This window comes from Oryctolagus cuniculus, chromosome 17, assembly GCF_051225735.1.
Source record: "Oryctolagus cuniculus isolate XC-2025 breed Fujian yellow rabbit chromosome 17, ASM5122573v1, whole genome shotgun sequence".
In the NCBI taxonomy this organism is placed as follows: domain Eukaryota; kingdom Metazoa; phylum Chordata; class Mammalia; order Lagomorpha; family Leporidae; genus Oryctolagus; species Oryctolagus cuniculus.
The window spans coordinates 63,090,244-63,108,911 of record NC_142883.1 but is presented as its reverse complement, the minus strand read 5'-3'; the positions used below and the strand labels follow the sequence as shown (position 1 = coordinate 63,108,911).

The window sequence follows — 18,668 nt, the reverse complement described above, 5'->3', positions numbered from 1 at the left end:
ACTCATGGGGCCTGGCAGAAGTGGACTGTAAGAAACAAGACCAGGGTTGGCGCGGTAGCAAAGCGGGTAAAGCCGCCGCCTGCAGTGCCAGCATCCCATATGGGTGCCGGTTCGAGTCCCGGCTGCTCCACTTCCCACCCAGCTCTCTGCTAATGCACTTGGGAGAGTAGTAGAAGATGGCCCCTGTCACCCACGTGGGAGACCCGTGTGAAGCTCCTGGCTCCTGGCTTTGGCGTGACCCAGAGCTGGCCCTTAGTGGCCAAATGTGAGGGAGTGAACCGGCGGATGGAAGATGGATTGATCTCTCCCCCTGTCTAATTCTGACTTCCAAAATAAATTAGTATGTCTTTAAAAAAAAAAAAATCCAGACGAACTGGAAATCGGGGAAGAAATCACCCAAGGATTACTGCCTGGCAACTCATTTATTTTTCCCTCCCAAATGACAAGTGGGCCTCCGCGGTGGGTCTGTGGGTCAAGTGTAGCGGAAGGGCCCCCTGTTCCCCACCCCCATCCGATGCTCGGCGCAGGTGCCTGTACCACGGACAGGGAGGGGCCGCTCACACTGCCCCTTCCAAGCTTTCTCCAGGACTTTAGGAAGTGGCAGCACCGCCCCCCGGGCGGGGGGGGGGGGGGGCAGGTGCTGTGCCTTGGCTCCAGGCATCCCCTGAGGCACTGCCTGCAGCACTCCAAGGTCAAGTTTGTTTGGGAGGACCCTCGGCCAGGCACCGGAAGAGGAGACACTCAGAGCAGGTGCAACTGGAAAGGAGACCAGAGAGGGTGGACAGTTGTCTGGGGCCCCACAGCAAGAACCCCCGAGCCCTTCAGTGCCTTTGAAGCGATGCCTGGATCACTCCCCAGGCCAGGCCCAGGCCCCCATCTCCCGCAGGGCTCTGCTTCAGGGCTTTCTGCTTGGGCTAGGGGTCAGCAACTCGGATACCTGGATTCTCCGACCCCAGACCACGGCTAAGACCCAGGAGCCTGCACACACAGCTGATGGGAGTGTTACTACGGCCGACAGTCCCAGGGCCTGGCATGGCCCTTCCTGCTTCCCCCAACCCCTCCTGCCCCATCACAGCGGGCTCAGGGGCCTCGCTGTACACAGCTGAGCCGGCCTGGGGGACGGAGGCAGGGGAGGGGCCCCACCTCCCCGACGCTGGCTGGCCTGCACAGGGACCTGTCCCAGGAGGGCGCTTGGCAGGCTCATTAGCAAAGTGCTGACAGCATGGGCTGGGGCTGGGGGAGGCCCAGAGACAATGCTCAGATGCAAAGCGCGCCCCTGGTGGGATTTTCCCATCCTCCCTTGCTGTTCTTGGCCGCACGTGGTGGTGGGCAAACCCCGGCCTTTGCTGACCTGGGCCTTCCACAACCCCATGTGTGATGATCAGCCATGGGGACTTGGAACGTGGCCTCTGTGTCACACGACAGGACGCTGAGACCCAGGAAGGGACAGGCGTGGCCCCAGAGCAGGGCGTAAGACTGGAGCCACCCTGTGCCTTTCGGGACCCGGTCCTGGGTCCTGAGCTCCCTCTGCACCACCAAGGCCTCTCGGGGCTCTGAGCCATATGACAGGAAGGGCCAGTTCTGCAGGAGGGAGGTCAGGGGACACCAGTGACCCTTCCTACAGCCAAGCCTTCCTGGACCCATTGAGGCCCAGCCACTCGGGGTCACAGGGTCAAGGTTGCCAGGCGCCAGTTCCTCCCAGTGCCCCGTAGAGAAGCAGATGCCCAACAGCTCAGCACTGCCCACCACGGAGAAAAGGCAGGCGGCAAAATCCTCTACCGCCGTCCTCTTGCCCATGGAACAGAGAACTTGGCTTCACAGCACAGGTAGCACGGGACATGCATGCACACACAGCTACACGGCCACACACAGGGCCCCCCAAAGGACCCTGTCACATACGCACGCTCACACCTACCCCCTTAAGTCACTCTCTAAGCCACACACACACAGGCCCCCTTTAGCCCAGGGAACACACACACACACACACAGACCCCCTTGAGCCCAGGGAACAAACACACACACACACACACAGGCCCCCTGAGCCCGGGAACACACACACACACACACACACAGGCCCCCTGAGCCCGGGAACACACACACACACACACACACAGGCCCCCTGAGCCCGGGAACACACACACACACACACAGGCCCCCTGAGCCCGGGAACACACACACACACATACACACAGGCCCCCTTTAGCCCAGGGAACACACACACACCCACACAGGCCCCCTGCGCCTGGGAACACACACACACACACACACAGGCCCCCTTGAGCCCAGGGAACACACACACACACATACACACAGGCCCCCTTTAGCCCAGGGAACACACGCACACCCACACAGGCCCCCTGCGCCTGGGAACACACACACACACACACACAGGCCCCCTTGAGCCCAGGGAACACACACACACACACAGGCCCCCTTTAGCCCAGGGAACACACACACACACACACACACAGGCCCCGAGCCCAGGGAACATACACACACACAGGCCCCCTGCGCCCGGGAACACACACACACACACACACACACACAGGCCCCCTTGAGCCCAGGGAACACACACATACACACAGGCCCCCTGAGCCCGGGGAACACACACACACGCACACAGGCCCCCTGAGCCCGGGGAACACACACACACACACAGAGGCCCCCTGAGCCCGGGGAACACACACACACACACACAGGCCTCCTTGAGCCGGGGGAACACACACACACACACACACAGGCCCCCTGCGCCCGGGGAACACACACACACACACACAGGCCCCCTGAACCAGGAAACACACGCACAGGCCCCCTTGAGCCCAGGGAACACACACACAGGCCCCTCTGAGCCCGGGAAACACACACACACACACACACACAGGCCCCCTGCGCCCGGGGAACACACACACACACATGCACACAGGCCCCCTGAGCCCAAGGAACACACACACACACAGACCCCCTGCGCCTGGAGAACACACACACACACACACACACACGCACACAGGCCCCCTGAGCCCAAGGAACACACACACACAGGCCCCCTGAGCCCGGGAACACACACACACACACACACACACAATCTTGCCGCTTGGCGAATCCCACCCCCAGGCAGAGCCCCAGCCCCCAGGAGCGAGCCCAGGTAAATCAATCACGTTGAGAGCACCCGTCTCAGCCCCAACCTGGCTGCCTCCTCAGCACAGGTAAGCGAGACGGCTCTTAAATGTTTTATAAATGAAAAACAACAACCAAAAAATAAAAGAGCCCTGTTGAGAGAATATAATTCGCAGGGCGGCTGGCGGCAGACAGCACCATGCACGCCTCCCTGGTCTTTGCATTGCCGAGGCGCACAGAGGTGGTGGCAGGTGGTGGCCGAGGCAGGGCCTGGCGTTGTCTGCTGCCGCCCCTCTGCCGGGCGTGTCATTCCCGGGAAAACGGGCGTTCTGTGATTTTCCATCCACGGAATCCAGCTGCCGCTGGGAGACAGGGCCCTGAATTCTCTTGTCTCCTCGGTTTGTCTCTCTCTCTCTCTCTCTCTCTCTCTCTCTCTGAGCCTTGGATGCCTTTTAAATGCCAATCCATCCCTGGCAACTGCGATTTCCCAAGGCCTGTTTCCCACAGAGCTTGGATGTGTTAGAATTGAACCGTTCAGGAAAAGGGGGAGAAGAGAGAGAGGCCCGGCGGGTAGCTGGTGGGAGAGGCAGAGGCCTGCCTGGTGCCAGGCCTGCCCGCCTCCAGGGAGAGCCCGGGACAGCAGCAGCTGACCCCTAGCCAGGAGGTGAGTGACCCAACCAACACAGGGCCTTGCTCTGAACCCGAGACCAGCCTGAAGCCTCCCACACTCAGCCCAGACCAAAGCCCCGGGCCTGGCCTGTGCCTGCAGCCCGACAGTTAAACCACACATGTCCCATACTCCGATGGCCGGCTTTCGATTCCCCCGGCTCCAGCACCCTGGGAGGCATTGATGATAGCTCAAGTTAACTGGGCTCCTGCCACCCAGGGAGGCAACCAGGACTGAGTCCCTGGCTCAGGCCTCAATGGTGGCCAGCATTTAGGAAGTGAACCAGCAGACGGAGGCGCACTTTCTCTCTCTCTCTCTCCCCATCCTCTCTCTCTTTTTGCCTCTCAAACACATAATAAACAAAAAATACCCAGGACTGGCCTGCAGCATAGCAGGTTAAGCCTCCATTTACAACACCGGCATCTCACAGGGGCCTGGGTGCGAATCCCGGCCGCTCCATTTCTGATCTAGCTCGCTGCTAATGCATCCTGGGAAGGCAGCATCAGATGGCCCAGGTGCTTCGGCCCCTGAACCCACATGGGAGACCCTGGTGGAGTTCCCGGCTCCTGGCTTCAGCCTGGCCCAGCCCTCAGTGTCAAGGTCATGTGGGAGTTAACCAATGGATGGAAGCTCTCTCTCACGACAATGCCTTTCAATTAATAAATCCTTAAAAAAACAAAAGCCCTTGGGGCCGGGTGCTGTGGCATGGCGGGTAAAGCCACTCACTGCCTGCAGTGCCGGCATCCTATATGGGCACCAGTTCCAGTCCCGGCTGCTCCACTTCTGATCCAGCTCTCTGCTGTGGCCTGGGAAAGCAGTGGAAGATGACCCAAGTGCTTGGGCCCCTGCACCCACGTGGGAGACCCAGAGGAAGCTCCTGGCTCCTGGCTTTGGCCTGGCCCATCTCTGGCTGTCCCATTCATATGGAGCGTGAACCAGCAGATGGAAGACCTCTCTCTCTCTCTCTTCCTCTCTCTCTAACTCTCCCGCACAAGTAAATAAATACATCTTTAAAAGAAAGAAAGAAAGAAAGAAAGAAAGAAAGAAAGAAAGAAAGAAAGAAAGAAAGGAAAAGAAAAGAAAAGAAAAGAAAAGAAAAGAAAAGAAAAGAAAAGAAAAGAAAAGAAAAGAAAAGAAAAGAAAAGAAAAGAAAAGAAAAGAAAAGACCGGCACCACGGCTCACTAGGCTAATCCTCCGCCTAGCGGCGCCGGCACACCGGGTTCTAGCCCCGGTCAGGGCGCCGGATTCTGTCCCGGTTGCCCCTCTTCCAGGCCAGCCCTCTGCTGTGGCCCGGGAGTGCAGTGGAGGATGGCCCAGGTGCTTGGGCCCTGCACCCCATGGGAGACCAGGAAAAGCACCTGGCTCCTGGCTCCTGCCATCGGATCGGCGCGGTGCGCCGGCCGCGGCGGCCATTGGAGGGTGAACCAACGGCAAAGGAAGACCTTTCTCTCTCTTTCTCTCTCACTGTCCACTCTGTCAAAAAAAAAAAAAAAAAGAAAAGAAAAGAAAAGAAAAGAAAAGAAAAGAAAAGAAAAAAAGCCCTTGCCATTACGACCCAGATCTCAGCTGAGGGCCAGCAACGGCTCAGTCCCTGTTCAGACCCAACCTCCAGGGGCCCCAGCGAGCAGGTGCACACGTGCTTATCAGAGGTTAGCGGCAGTGGGATGGGTTCCTCGGGGGTCTGCTGATCCGGCGAGGAGAAACAAGATCGGGAAGCGGCCACCAGGCCCACCAATCAGCTCCAGAAATCTCGGTCTTCCGAGGCTTTCCCAAGAACACGGCGCCGGCTCTGGACAAGTCTTTCACAGACGCGTGGGAGAGGAGGAGCGTGAGGCCGGGCATGCAGTGTGGCGCGCAGGCCATCAGACAGGCTCCATGGCAGCCCCGGCCCACCTCAACACGCACCGAATGCCCAACAAACCCCCCCGGGGAGGGAGGGGGGACCGGCGAGCACAGCCGCGGCAGCCTGGGGACACGCAGAGCCGGGGAGATCTTTTTCCCTTTTAACTTGTCACATTTTCCAAAAGCCTACAATAAGCGCCGTCTCCTTTTATAGCGAGAGGGGGGAAAGGTATTAAAACTAGCAACTGCCATGCAAAACCAAGCAAGATAGCACGCTGCCCTGTTTTATTCTGTTTATCATAAACTGTTTATCTTACCGGAACTATGTCGACGCTGGTTTTGTGCCCTGGTGGTGGGATTATAGGGGGTTTTTACTTTAACCGCTTCCCTGTGTTTTTAGATTTCTCTGCAAGCAACACAGTAGCAACCTGATGATCTCACTCAAACAGAATGCACAGGGCCGACGCTGTGGCGTGGTGGGTAAAGCTGCCGCCTGCAGCGCCGGCATCCCCTATGGGCACCGGTTCGAGTCCCGGCTGCTCCTCTTCCAGTCCAGCTCTCTGCTGTGGCCTGGGAAAGCAGCAGAAGATGGCCCAAGTGCTTGGGCCCCTGCACCCGCACGGGAGACCCGGAAGAAGCTCCTGGCTCAAGATCGGACCAGCTCTGGCTGATTCAGCCATTTGGGGAGTGAACCAGCAGATGGAAAACTCCTCCCTCTCTCTGTCTCTGCCTCTCAAAAATAAATCTTTCTGGCTGGCGCCGCGGCTCAGTAGGCTAATCCTCTGCCTTGCGACGCAGGCACACCAGGTTCTTTTTTTTTTTTTTTTTTTTTTTTTTTTTTTTTGACAGGCAGAGTGGATAGTGAGAGAAACAGAGAGAAAGGTCTTCCTTTGCTGTTGGTTCACCCTCCAATGGCCACTGTGGCCGGTGCACCGTGCTGCTCCGAAGGCAGGAGCCAGGTGCTTTTCCTGGTCTCCCATGGGGTGCAGGGCCCAAGCACCTGGGCCATCCTCCACTGCACTCCCTGGCCACAGCAGAGAGCTGGACTGAAAGAGGGGCAACCGGGACAGAATCCGGAGCCCCGTCCGGGACTAGAACCCGGTGTGCCGGTGCCGCAAGGCGAAGGATTAGCCTACTGAGCCGCGGCGCCAGCTCAAAAATAAATTTTAAAAAAAAGCTCAGAGCTAGAAAATTCTTTGTGCTGTCACGCCTGAGTCCCGGCAGCAACCCAAGCCAGTTCCCCATTCTCAACACCCTGGCCGAGACACAGGAGTCAAGTACACAGCCTGTCGCCCCCAGGCCACGAAGGCTGCCAATCGATTCCCCCAGTGCAGGCGGGAGGCAGAGGTCAGCGAGCCACGCTTCCGAAGCCAGGACAGAGAAGGTGGCCCGCGGAGCCAGTGCTTGGGGGCTCCAGGAACCAGGGAGTTTGGCACAGACAAGGGCAGGGCCGGGTTGACTGCAAGGCTCCGGAAGAGGCTGCCCCAGGGCAGGCGGGGTGCCCGGGCTCCGGAGGCAGGAATGTGCCTCCTGCCAGACAAGTCCAGCGGCTGCCAACCAGGGGAGGAGGCAGGCAGGCCGGGCTGCGCGTGTGCACCCCTGGCCCCTCTGCGGTCCCGGGCTAAGGGGCAGCAGCTGAGTGGCTGTGGGCGTCCTCAGGGCCTGCAGCGGAGGGGCAGCGAGGCCGGCCACCTGCCTCACTGCACCAGGGGCCGGGAGCCAGGTGTCCCAGCTATCCCTTCTCCCAGCCACGGAAGCGGCTCCCGCAGGCCCCTGCGTGGGACTCTCGGCCCACACGGTCTCTCTTCTCCCCCCCCATCAGCGCGGCCCAAAGGCCCGGCCCACACAGCCCAGGACCCTGCGACTGGAAGCTCCCTCCCGCTCCTGGGGGCGGGGAGAAGGGCCAGGCTCCGCCCAGGGGGCGGGACTCTCCCCGCAACCCCGCCCCGCGCCCGCGCAGAGCATGCCGGGCCGGGCGCTGCCAAGGCGACGCGAGCGGCCCGGCCCGCCCCCCCACACCCCCAGCCCCAGCTCGCGGCGCCCCCATTGCGGCCACCTCCGGGCGGGAGGGTGGTGGTCGTCGTGGCCTCTGCAGGGCAAGGCCGGGCGGGTCGGACGCCGCTGGCCACACGGAGGAGGCCCCCGGCGCAGCCAAGATGGTGGGCGCCGCGGGCGGGGCGGGCAGGAAGCGCGGGCGTTTGCCCTCCTGATGCTCCCTGTGGAGGTCGGGGAGAGGAGAGGAAATGGCCCCGGAGGCGGGCGGGCCGGCGGTCGTGGAGCTGCTGCTGCCGCCGCCTGAGCGGCCCCCACAGCTCCTGCCTAAGCCTCGCGCGAGGCCCGGGACCACCCCCCAAGAGGGAGCTGCCCTCGCCAGGACCCCAGCCGGGACGCCCTGACCGCCCCCCCACACTCTCCACTGGGAGGGGGCGTCTCTCAGCCGTCGCCCCAGAGGGGGATGAGCAGCTGGACGCCCAGATCTGGGGTGCACACCTGCACCCCGGAGCCTGTTTGCTGGTCCACGCCTCTAAGCAGAGCCTGTTGCCCTCCCAGGAGACCCCCACCCACCCGCAGGATGGGAGCTGACCCTGACCGGCTGGCCAGACGACCACCATCCCTAGTGCCCCTTTGCGGACTCTGGCCCTTGAAGCAGGCCGACAAGCCCGGGAGGGAAGTGGTGGGGGTAGGGGGTGGGCTGGGGTGGGGGTGCTTGGTCCAGCTGTGCCTCCAAGAGGCCGGTCCACACTTAAGAGCCCCGCGGAGGCTGGTCCAGCCGCTTATCTCCGGGCCGGAGCAATGGCCTGGCCGGCCTCCCAGGGGCCACCCTCCCCCACCACCACCGCAGGCCTGCCTGGCTTCCCTTCCAATCTGCAGCCACACAAAGCCCTGTTTGTTTGCTTTTGCTGCTGCCGCTGCTCCCCCTGGATCCGATGTCTTTCTCCCCGCTACCTGCCGGCCTGGCTTCCTCTCCCAGCCGCCTGCCCAGCCATTGCTGCAAGCCCTAGCTCAGGATCCCCCACCCACACACACACAGCTCCTCAAATGCACCTCCGGGGGCGGGGGGACAAGGGGGCCTGCAGGGAGCCTGGGTGGCCAGACTGTGCCTCCTAGAATGTCGGGTGCCCCTGGGTGGAGCAGCAGGGGTGCGCGGGAGGGGGGAGCTCAGCGAGGGAGAGGCCCAGCCAGCCTTCCCCTCTCTCCTGAGCCAGGCCGGTTTTGTTTGTCAATCAGGAAGGCTGCCCCTGCCTTCCCAGCCACCCACTGGCTGCCAGGAGATAAGGAAATGAATGAGACCAAGAGGGCCTAGCCAGCAGAGGCAGAGAGAGGATGCTGCCCCCCCTCCCGGCCCTGCGGGCCTCACCCACCTCTCGTTCTTTTAGGAGACCCCTCCCCAGGTATCCCAGGCACTGGGATGAGGGTGTATAGGCTGCACTGGGGGTTAGGGTCTTGCTTTTAGGGTGCCCCCTCCCAGGGCCCACCCTGGGCAGACCACCTGGACAGAGCCCCACCCCCACGCCACACGAGGCTGAGGGCAGCGTCTGTCCTGGGAAGCCCTGCCCAGGCAGGGCTTTTGCAAAGAAAAATAAACACCCGCATTCCACACCACCTTCTCTACCTGCCCAGAGAGAGGCTGCCCTCTCTCCCCATTCAAATAAAGAAACCTGACTCTGATACTGCCCAGAGATACAGCAGTCTCCCCAGCTCCCTCAACCTGGGCTGTCACGCTGGGTGGCCCCAGGGCAGGCCTCCACCCCCTCCCAGGCCCCCCCCCCAACCTTCCATCCTCTCATGATGCCCACAGAAACAAAATCACCCCAAGTCCGCATTCGCGGGCATCCGGGTCTGACTCCCGGGTCACAGCTTCCTCTGTGGCCAGGGATCACCCTCCCAGTGTGTGCCAGACATACGTGCCATCCACTCCCAGCTCTGCCCTGGGTTGCTGTGTGACGCGAGGGAGTTCACTTAACCTCTCTGAGCTCTGGTTCCCCTCGTAATAACCCACACAGGGCAGTTCATAGGGCGGGCACAACAGCAGGTGACAGCTTTGCTCCCCGATGCTGTCCAGTGCCAGGAACAAGACCGGGGCCGCTGAGTGCAACTAGCAAGGGTAGGGGCCCAAGGGGACAGCGTTGGCCCGAGGGGACACGGCCAGCTCCGTCCACATCCTGCTGGACTCGAGTCGACTCGGTGAGGTCGGATTTGGCAAAACGTCTGTCTTGAGTGCTATTCTGGGCCGCGGGCGGGGATTTTCTGTGCCCGTCTCAAAGGTATCATAAACCGGATCCCTCCCCGCCTCCCCCACCCCTATCTGTGTTTGAAATGAAAATATTGTTTTTCCTCCTCTCCCTGCTCTCTCATTTTTCCTGCTTCTCTTTCCCACCTATAGGAGACTGAGCCGTGGAGGCTGGGCAGGCCAGGCCAGAGGGCAGGCAGGCCAGGCACCTGGGCCCAGGGACCACCCACCCACCCACCCCCAGCCTGTGTGGTGTCCCCCAGAGCTCAGCTTGCTGCGTGCTGCAGAGGTGGGGAGCACCACCACCAGAGGGGTCCTCACCACCTCTGGGAGCTGCTCCCCAGTGGGTCCTCTGAGGCCGGGTCTCTCTCCCCAGGCACACGCCAGGTGCGCTTGCGTCTCAACCCTGCCAATCCTAGTCGCCCGGCCGTCCTGTGCACCGAGAGATGGGTGCTTCAGGCCAGTGAGGACCTCTGCCATTGAGACCACCAAAAATACCTCCAGGGGCCGGGTGCTGTGGCACCAGCAGGTCAAGCCGCTTCCTACCACACAGGCATCCCACGTGGGTGCCGGTTCGAGTCCCGGCTGCTCCACTTCTGATCCCACTCCCTGCTAATGCACCTTGGAGAAAGCAGCGGAGGATAGCCCAAGTCCTTGAGCCCCTGCCACCCAGATGGGAGACCTGGATCAAGCCCCTGGCTCCTGGCTCCTGGCTTCAGCCTGGCCCAGCCCCCCGACCCCTGCACCGGGCCATTGTGGCCATCTGGGGAGTGAACCAACAGATGGAAGACCTCTCTCTCTCTCTCTTTCCCTCTCTCTGCAACTCTGCCTTTCATATAAATAAATAAATCTTGGAAACACACACAGAGACCTCCAGACACATTCCAAACTGCTCCCAACTGAGCGCCAGCGCCCCCTGGCCAGGCACTGACACGGCGGCCCTTGGCACCAGCGAGTGTGAGACTGTTCCCTCTAGAACAGGGGATTTTTTTACTCTCCCTCTTATCGCAATCACGTACAAATTCCACTTTCCTTATTCAGCCTAGAAGCTTCCAGAAGACAGGCCCCCGTGGGTTATCAGTGCTGACGCCTGAAACAGTGTGTGCAGGAACACTCATGGAAGCGTGGGACGGGAGCGAGAAAACCCGCACAGAGGCCAGGGTGCCACTGGGGACGCCAGCACCCCACGCTGGGGCACCTGGGATCGAGTCCCAGCGGCCACCTCCCCGATTCCAGCTTCCTGCTGATGCACACCCTGGGGAGGCAGCAGGGTGATGGCGCAAGTCCTTGGACCCTTGTCACCCACGCCTAGAGGCCCAGAGAGAGCTCCTGGCTCCAGGCTTTGCAAGCATTTGGGGAGTGAACCAGCAGACAGAAGATCCCTGTCTGTGGTCTCTCGGCGTTTGGAATAAAGCAATAGAGTCAGCTGGAGGTGCTCAATTTAAAAAAAAAAACACACACACACACAAAGTGATGGCTGGCACCAGACAGAGACCCAGTTCAGTTCTGGCTTCCTCCTGTCCCCGTGGCCCAGCCGGGATCAGTGGGTGCCTGGGCCTGGGCCTGCCTCTCCAGGGCTTGTGCCAGTTCTTTGTCCTGGACTAGTGGGAAGGCCCAGCTTTGCATTTCTCAGGAGCTACAGACCCTGGGATCAAGTGATTCTAATTAAGAATCCCCGTGACGATTCCGGGGGGGGGGGACATCTATTAAGCAGTACTGTGCTAAGTGTTTTAGAGGCCCCCTGAGTTTTGAGAGACCTGTGCTAAGGACACCGTCTCTGGCACCCGAGGCATCGCTCTGCCATTCAAATAACTCAACAAACGAAATCTTGAGTAAAAGCCCTTGCAACACTGTCTCCCCACCTGGTCCTGCCAGGCAGCACAGGAGACAGAGAAAGATCGACAGGACTGGAAGGCAGCCAAGAGCGGCCCAGGAGCTGAGCTGCTTGGACAGGGGACCTGGAAAGTCGCCCCTCCTCCCCGGATGCCACCCTTGGCAGGGACGCCCTGGTGGGACCGATGGCCGGTCCCTAAGGCCCTGCATACACCAGACATGGCGTAGACTCTAACCAGCAGGACCCCGACCACGCGCTGGCGCCATCATTCCTCCCATTTTACAGAAGAACAAACTGAGCAAAGAGGCTAGTCACCCGCCCGAGCCAGTTAAGTGGCCAGTGTTACACAGGTGAGATTAAAGGGGTGACCATCACAGCCATCGCTTCCGCCCGCAGTGCTTAGCAATGACAAGCCAGCACCCTCCTCACAGCAGCCAGGAGAGACCTGGAACGGAGACAGGCACCTGCATCTGGACCCAGGCTGGCCTGACCCCAAGCTCCAAGGCCTTGTCCTGGCTTTCCACATCACACACACACACGCACCAAACCAGCGTCACCTTGAACCTGCTCATGGAGACCAGAACGCCATCCGGGTCTCCTAGGTAGGTGGCAGGGGCCCAAGCGCTTGGGCCATCTTCTGCTGCCTTTCCCCCAGTGTATCGGCAGGGAACTGGATCAGCAGTGGAGCAGCCGGGACTCGAACCGTCGCCCGTATGGGATGCCAGCGTCACGGGCGACGGCTTAACCCGTGCGGGGTCCCATTCTGGGCAGAGTGGAAAACAGTGGTACTCAGGGAACAGAAGTGGAACTAAAAACTTCCCTGCCTCCCAATAAGGTGCCTGTCCCTCCCACAGACAGACGGATGGACGGACAGACGGCCCAGTCCCCAGGAGCAAGCCCCAGCTTCACAGCAGAGTGGGCCTGGGCCACCTCCCCCTCCTCTCAACCCTCTCCCCTGCCCCACTTCTTATCCCCAAGCAGGCCCTCTGGGCTTCCAAGGGCTCTCATCTCCAAACGGGCACCCGGCTGCACTTATTCTTCAGCAACCAGAACACGGCCTGCCCCGCCTGGCCGTGCCACACCACTCAACACGGGTCCAAGACCCCAGAGAACACTCCTGCCCTTGGGGAGCCAAGCCCCAGCCTGCGCCTCCAGCCTGGCCTCGCCCCTGCCCCCTCCCCTCCCTAGAGTGTCACATTCCAGTCACAGATCCCCAGGGACGCCCCCCCCTCACCAATCCACCTACCCACCCCCAAGGATCAGGGCACAGCTCTGCCTGGGTCCCTGGGGAAACAGGACGAGCCAGTTTCTCCCCAGACCTGCAGGGAGCAGCCTGGGGGGGCTGGGCCCCAGCTCTCAGCATGCCCCCCCCATCCCTTGGGCCGCTGAGCCATCTACCCACCCGCCCTGTGTGAGAGCGCAGAACCCACACAGCTCATGCCTGCCCTTACGGGAAGATCAAAGGGGCCGGGCGAACAATGCCGGATTCTCACCTTCGGCACCTCACCTGGCCGCTGCCCTGCCAGGCGGAGTTTCTGAGCCTGGCCCCAGGTCCCCGGGCCTCGCCCTTGGCCCAGCGCCCGGGGCAGAGAAAGGAGCCAGCCGAGGACGGCTGTGACGACGTGCTGCGAGGCCTGGATGCTCCAGCCTGCGCGCGCGTGCAGAGCCCAGACACTGACAGAATTGCCGATAATTCTGTGATAAACGCCAAGCCGCGGGTATAGACAAAGGGAGATGACTCATTCCGCCTTGGAGGTCAGAGGAAGAGGAGACAGGATGTCTGTTTGGGTCCTGGGGGGCCCTGGGAGGAAGGTGAAGGGCATCCCAGGTGGAAGGGGCAGCCCGGGCCGGTGCACAGAGGCAGGGCTCATGCGGCTCTCACCTCAGCGGCGGCAGGAGGGGAAGGCAGGGGACTGGAAGGGGGCAGAGCGGCCAGCGAGGCCTGAAAGGGCCCCAGCAGTGTGGGAAGCTCCGCGGCACAGGCCCTGGCTTTATTCCGAAGGCAGCGGGAGCCCCCGGAGGCAGCCCCGGCAGCTTAGAAAGATCACTCCTGCAGCGTGGCGGGGGTGGGGTGGGGTGGGGGCGACGCAGGATGGAGGCCGGGAGGGCAGAGAGGCCAGCGTGGAGGTCCTGGCTGCTGTCCAGCCTCCTCTGCCACCATTCTCTCTGGGCCAAGTCCTCCCCTCCTGGCCAGAGCACGCGGGCCGCGCCACAGCCCTTGCAGCCTACAAACACTTGCTCCTTGTGTGTCCTCCGCCAGGAGCTGCCTGTCTCATCCTCACCCACCCACCCCTGTCCCCCAGGCACCTGCTCACAGCCCTCCCCACCGGAAGCCCCAGCCCCAGGTCTGGCCATGGCCTTGGCTGTCACACACATCTCTATCAGCCACTGTGCGGTGTCTTTCTTGGAGTGGGGGGAGAGGGGGCAGCTACAAGGATGTCTCATGCTTGGACCCCAGCATTAAGCATAAGGCTCTGCAAACAGTGGGTGCTTGTACAGCCCTTGCTGCCCTAGGGCAACATGCCTGTCCCACAAAGACTCTTCCCTGTATACGGGCAGCTGTTAAAAGGAAGTGGGAAGGATTGGGCAGTTAAACCACCAGCATCCGGCATCCCATACGGGAGTCAAGTCCCAGCGCCAGCTCCCGACTCCAGCTCCCCGCTAATGCAGGCTCTTGGGAAGCAGAAGATGGTCCAAGTGCTTGGGCCCCTGCACCCACATGGGAGACCTGGATGCAGCGCCTGGCTCCTGGCTTCTACCCCAGCCCAGCCTCTGCCATTGTGGGCATTTGGAGAGTGAACCAGCAGATGAGGGCTGGTGCTCTGTCTGCTTCTCAAATAATTTATTTTTTAAAAAAGTATATTTATTTGGCCGGCGCCGCGGCTCACTAGGCTAATCCTCCACCTAGCGGCGCCGGCACACCGGGTTCTAGTCCCGGTTGCCCCTCTTCCAGGCCAGCTCTCTGCTGTGGCCAGGGAGTGCAGTGGAGGATGGCCCAGGTGCTTGGGCCCTGCACCCCATGGGAGACCAGGAAAAGCACCTGGCTCCTGGCTCCTGCCATCGGATCAGCGCGGTGCGCCGGCCGCAGCGCGCCGGCTGTGGCGGCCATTGGAGGGTGAACCAACGGCAAAAAAAAGACCTTTCTCTCTGTCTCTCTCTCTCACTGTCCACTCTGCCTGTCAAAAAAAAAAAAAAAAAGTGTATTTATTTGAAAGGCAGAGTTAGAGAGAGATATACCTTCCATCTGCTGGTTCACTCCCCAAATGGCAAAAACAGCCAGGAGCTTCCCCAAGGGTCTCCCACGTGGGTGCAGGGGCCCAAGCACTTGGACCATCTTCTTCTGCTTTCCCAGGTGCATCCACAGGGAGTCGGATCGGAAGTGGAGAGGCCAGGACTCAAACTAGCATTCCTGGGGCGCTGGCATCGCAGGCGGCGGCTTGGCCTCTCAATTTTTTAAAGACAAACAGAAGAGAAAGCGACGAGGTACGAATATGAGCCACCGCGGCCATAAAATCGCGATAACATGAAGCAGTAGCCACAGCCATAAAGATGGAAGTGCCGGGCACGCCTGGGGACAGCCACCGTCCCACACTGCCACTGTGGTCCCATGAGGTCACAACTGCTGTACTCCCCTCAGCCCCAGCAGGGATACCGAGGCACGGAGAGGCAGGGCAGGCACAGAGGATGTGGGCAGCCAGGGTCACCCGGAACCTCACCCAGACACAGCCAGGAAAGGGCCGGGGAGGGGAGGGGCCCCAGCCACAGCAGGGCCAGGCTCCTGTGCGCAACACAGAAGCCAGGTGCCTGGGGACAGAAAACACCTGTGTGTCTGCAATTCACTTCCCACACCTGGGGCTGGGGCGGCTGCCTGCGGGGGACTTGTGCTCTGTACAAGTCACCAGCACTGGTCAACGTGAGGCCACAGCCGTGCCGTTACTTGTCATAAAAAAAAAAAAAAAAGACAGGACTCCATGGTCTTAATGTTTGCTGAAGGAATCAACAGCAGGTTCACTTCCCAGTCCTGTTTGCTTCAAACTCCCAGTCTGATCTATCAGCTGACAGTAAAATCAATCTCGTGGGTCCAACAGCAATTTTTTAAAATTATTTTATTTCTGCAAAAGGCAGAGTGACAGGGCGAGTGAGTGTGAGAAAGAGAGAAAGGGAAGATGTCCCATCTGCAGCTCTTCTTCCCCACAGTTGGTCTGGGCCAGGCTGACTGCAGCCAGGAGCCCCCAACTCCATCCGGGTCCCCCCCACGGCTGGGTCTCCTATGTGGGTGGCAGGGGGACCCCAGCACTTCCGGCATCTCCCGGCTGCCTGCCCCGCGGCACACAAGTGGGAAGCCAGGACCTGCGCAGGATGCAAGCAGGCAGCTCAGCCCCGCTGCACCCCAACGCCAGGGGTGCGGAATTTTCTTTTAAATGAAACAGACCAGAAGAGAGAGTTATCACAGACCAGCAGACAGGGTAGCAGGCTCTTTCTCTAACTTCTCGTTTGGTTTTACATTTAGGGAACACGATGCAAAATCAGCTGCTCCCTACAGGTCCCAGGGACCACTTGGGCACAGGCTGGGAGATCCCGCGGGAGAGAAAGATGGTTGTAAGGCGAGGGGCGAGGGGCGAGGGGCGAGGGGCAGTGGGAGCGAGGGGCGAGGGGCTCTGGGCAGTGGGAGCCTAGATCACCCCCCTCCTGCGGCTGCACCCTTCTCCTGAGACCAAAACGCCCCAGTCCACTTCTCTGTGTCACCCAAAAGGCCGGTTCCCTTTACCCCTGGGGGAGGGGCCCCCCAAATACCCTCCCAACTATGGGGGGGGCGAGGTGTGGCAAACCCAAAGCCTCTTCTCCAGCGTCCAGCTCCGCGTCCAGCAAGAGCCTGGATATGCAGATATGTGGTCAGTGAGGGCGGGGGCGCGTGGCAAGGGGAGACGCAGCGCCCCCCCCCACCGGCCTGGATCTCCCCACCCCCCCAATCCCACCCTAGGCGCTGGCGCCTCCACATCACAGTTCTTCCCCACCCCGCCCCCCTCCCAAAGCAGCAGACCACTAAAAAAAAAAAAAAAAAAAAGATAAAATAAAAAGAAGTAATTCCCGTGCTCTGACGTCAGCAGCCCGGGCCAGGCAGCAAGACACCGGATTGCAACCAGATGTAATGCCCTTGAAGCCTCCACACGGCGCGGCGCGGGGGAGGGGGCGCGCGGGTCCCGCGTGGCGCCCGGGCGGGCGGGCGCGCGGCGGCGGCGGCGGCGCGGGCCCGGGTCCGCCATTCGGGCGCGCGGCCTCCCCTCCCCCAGCCCCCCACGGCGCATTGTTACCTAGCTCGCGGCCCGGGGTTGGGGTGGGGGGCGCGGTGGATCCCCAGGGGGGCGCGCGCCGCTGCGGCCCGCACTCCGACCCCGGCCCGTGGAGCGCACCCTGGACCTGGCGCCCCAGGAAGCCGGGGCCGCGGCGGCCTAGGGCCTGCCTGCTGTTTCGCTTCCCCACCCAACCCCTCCTCCGAGCCCCCCGGCGCGACCCGAGCTCCAAGTGTCACCCCCGCGTCCTGCCCCGCGGCCCCTCGCCCCTGCTGCGCGCGTCCCCTCCTCCAGGGCTTGCGGGAAGGGGCAGGGGGTGGCAGGCGGCGGGGGAGCCCAGCCTGGGGGGGCGCCAGGTTCGCGGGTCCCGGGGGGCTGCCTGTGACGTCACCCGCGCGGGGCCCGCGCGCGCCCCAGGCCCGGCCACCACGGAGCGCCCCGGGGCGCGGGGGCCGCTTCCTGCCCGGCCGTCCGCCGGGGCCTGCGCACAGGCCCCGGGCGCCGCGCGGGCCCCGGGGAGAGGGCTGCGCGCCCAGAGCGCCCCGCTCGCCGCCCCGACTCCCACGCGTGGGCCGCGGCGGCCCCGGTCACGCACGGAGGAGCCGCTCCCCGCCTTCCCCCCGCCCCCGCACACACACACACACACACACACACACACACACCCAACGCGCTCAACAAAGCTCCCCTCGCGCCCCCCGCCCCGGCGACGCGCAAGCGGCCCCCGCGGCCCCCCACGCCGCGCCGCGGTGCACTCGGGGGCCCTGGCCACGCTCGCCCCCGCTCCGCGCGCCCCCCGGCCGCTGACCTCGGCCACCCTCACCGCCACACAAAGCAACGACCCCCACGGACCCCCGTCTCCACCCGGCCCCGAGCGCGCGCACGCCCAGCGCCCGCTGCTCACCTCGGCGCCCGCGCTCACTCGGGGGCCCCGCCGGGCCTGGCGCTGCGACGTCGCGGCCTGCAGGCCCCGGCGGCCATGGGGGTCAGGGCGGAAGGAGGTGGACCGCGGCGCCCCCTCCTCGCGCCGGCGTGCGGGCCGCGGCCAGGGCGGCCTGCTCGGCTGGCCTCTCGCCCTCGCCGCCGCCTCGGCTCCCCAACTCGCCTCTCGCAGCCCCGCCGCGGGCGGGGGGCGGCGCCCTGGCCGCGCAAGCCGGCACGGCCTGCCTGGTGTCCGCGGGTGCCGCGGGGAAATGCGATCCGCTCCGCACAGGAAGAGCGGGCGGGCGCCGCGCGGGGGGAGCAGGAGCGCGAGAGCGCGAGGAAAAGTTCCCGGGCGGGCGGGCGGGCGGGCGGCCTGGCTGCGCTCGCTCGCGGCCCCGGGCGCCGGGTGGGCCGTGCGCGCCCCGACAGCACCCCCTGGCGGCCCGCGCGCCCCACTACGCGGCCCCGGCCGGCGAGGCTCCGCGGGGAGGCGGCCTGAGCGCAGCCCTGGAGCAAGGGGTCTGGGGTCGGATGGGGGCTGGGGGATTCGGGAACTCTGGGGGTGGCGCTTCCAGCCCCAGGCCCCTCCGCCGTCACCCTCGCCCCAGCCCTCTCCTGTACTCGCCTTTGCACAGTTGGAGAAGCGGTTTTGGCGTTCACAGCACCCCCTGCGCTGGACACCACTGTCTTTAGCACCTTGCTGGGTGTAGAGGAGTCAACAGTGACCAGTATGGTCCCCGCTGTCGCGGAGCTGGCTTCCTGGCAGA

At 62.7% G+C, this 18,668-nt stretch overlaps 1 protein-coding gene across 2 annotated transcripts in view; it reads right to left on the bottom strand.

Moving 5' to 3' along the window:
- RAI1 (retinoic acid induced 1) overlaps positions 1-18,276 on the bottom strand; it is a 106,629-nt gene extending 88,353 nt beyond the window's left edge. Inside the window, exon 1 of one of the 2 annotated variants that reach the window (XM_070061542.2) lies at positions 17,882-18,276. The gene's annotated coding sequence lies outside the window, so the exon portion shown is untranslated. The remainder of the gene's footprint in view (positions 1-17,881) is intronic. The other variant, XM_070061541.2, reaches the window with a different exon arrangement.
- Between the last annotated feature and the right edge of the window lie 392 nt (positions 18,277-18,668).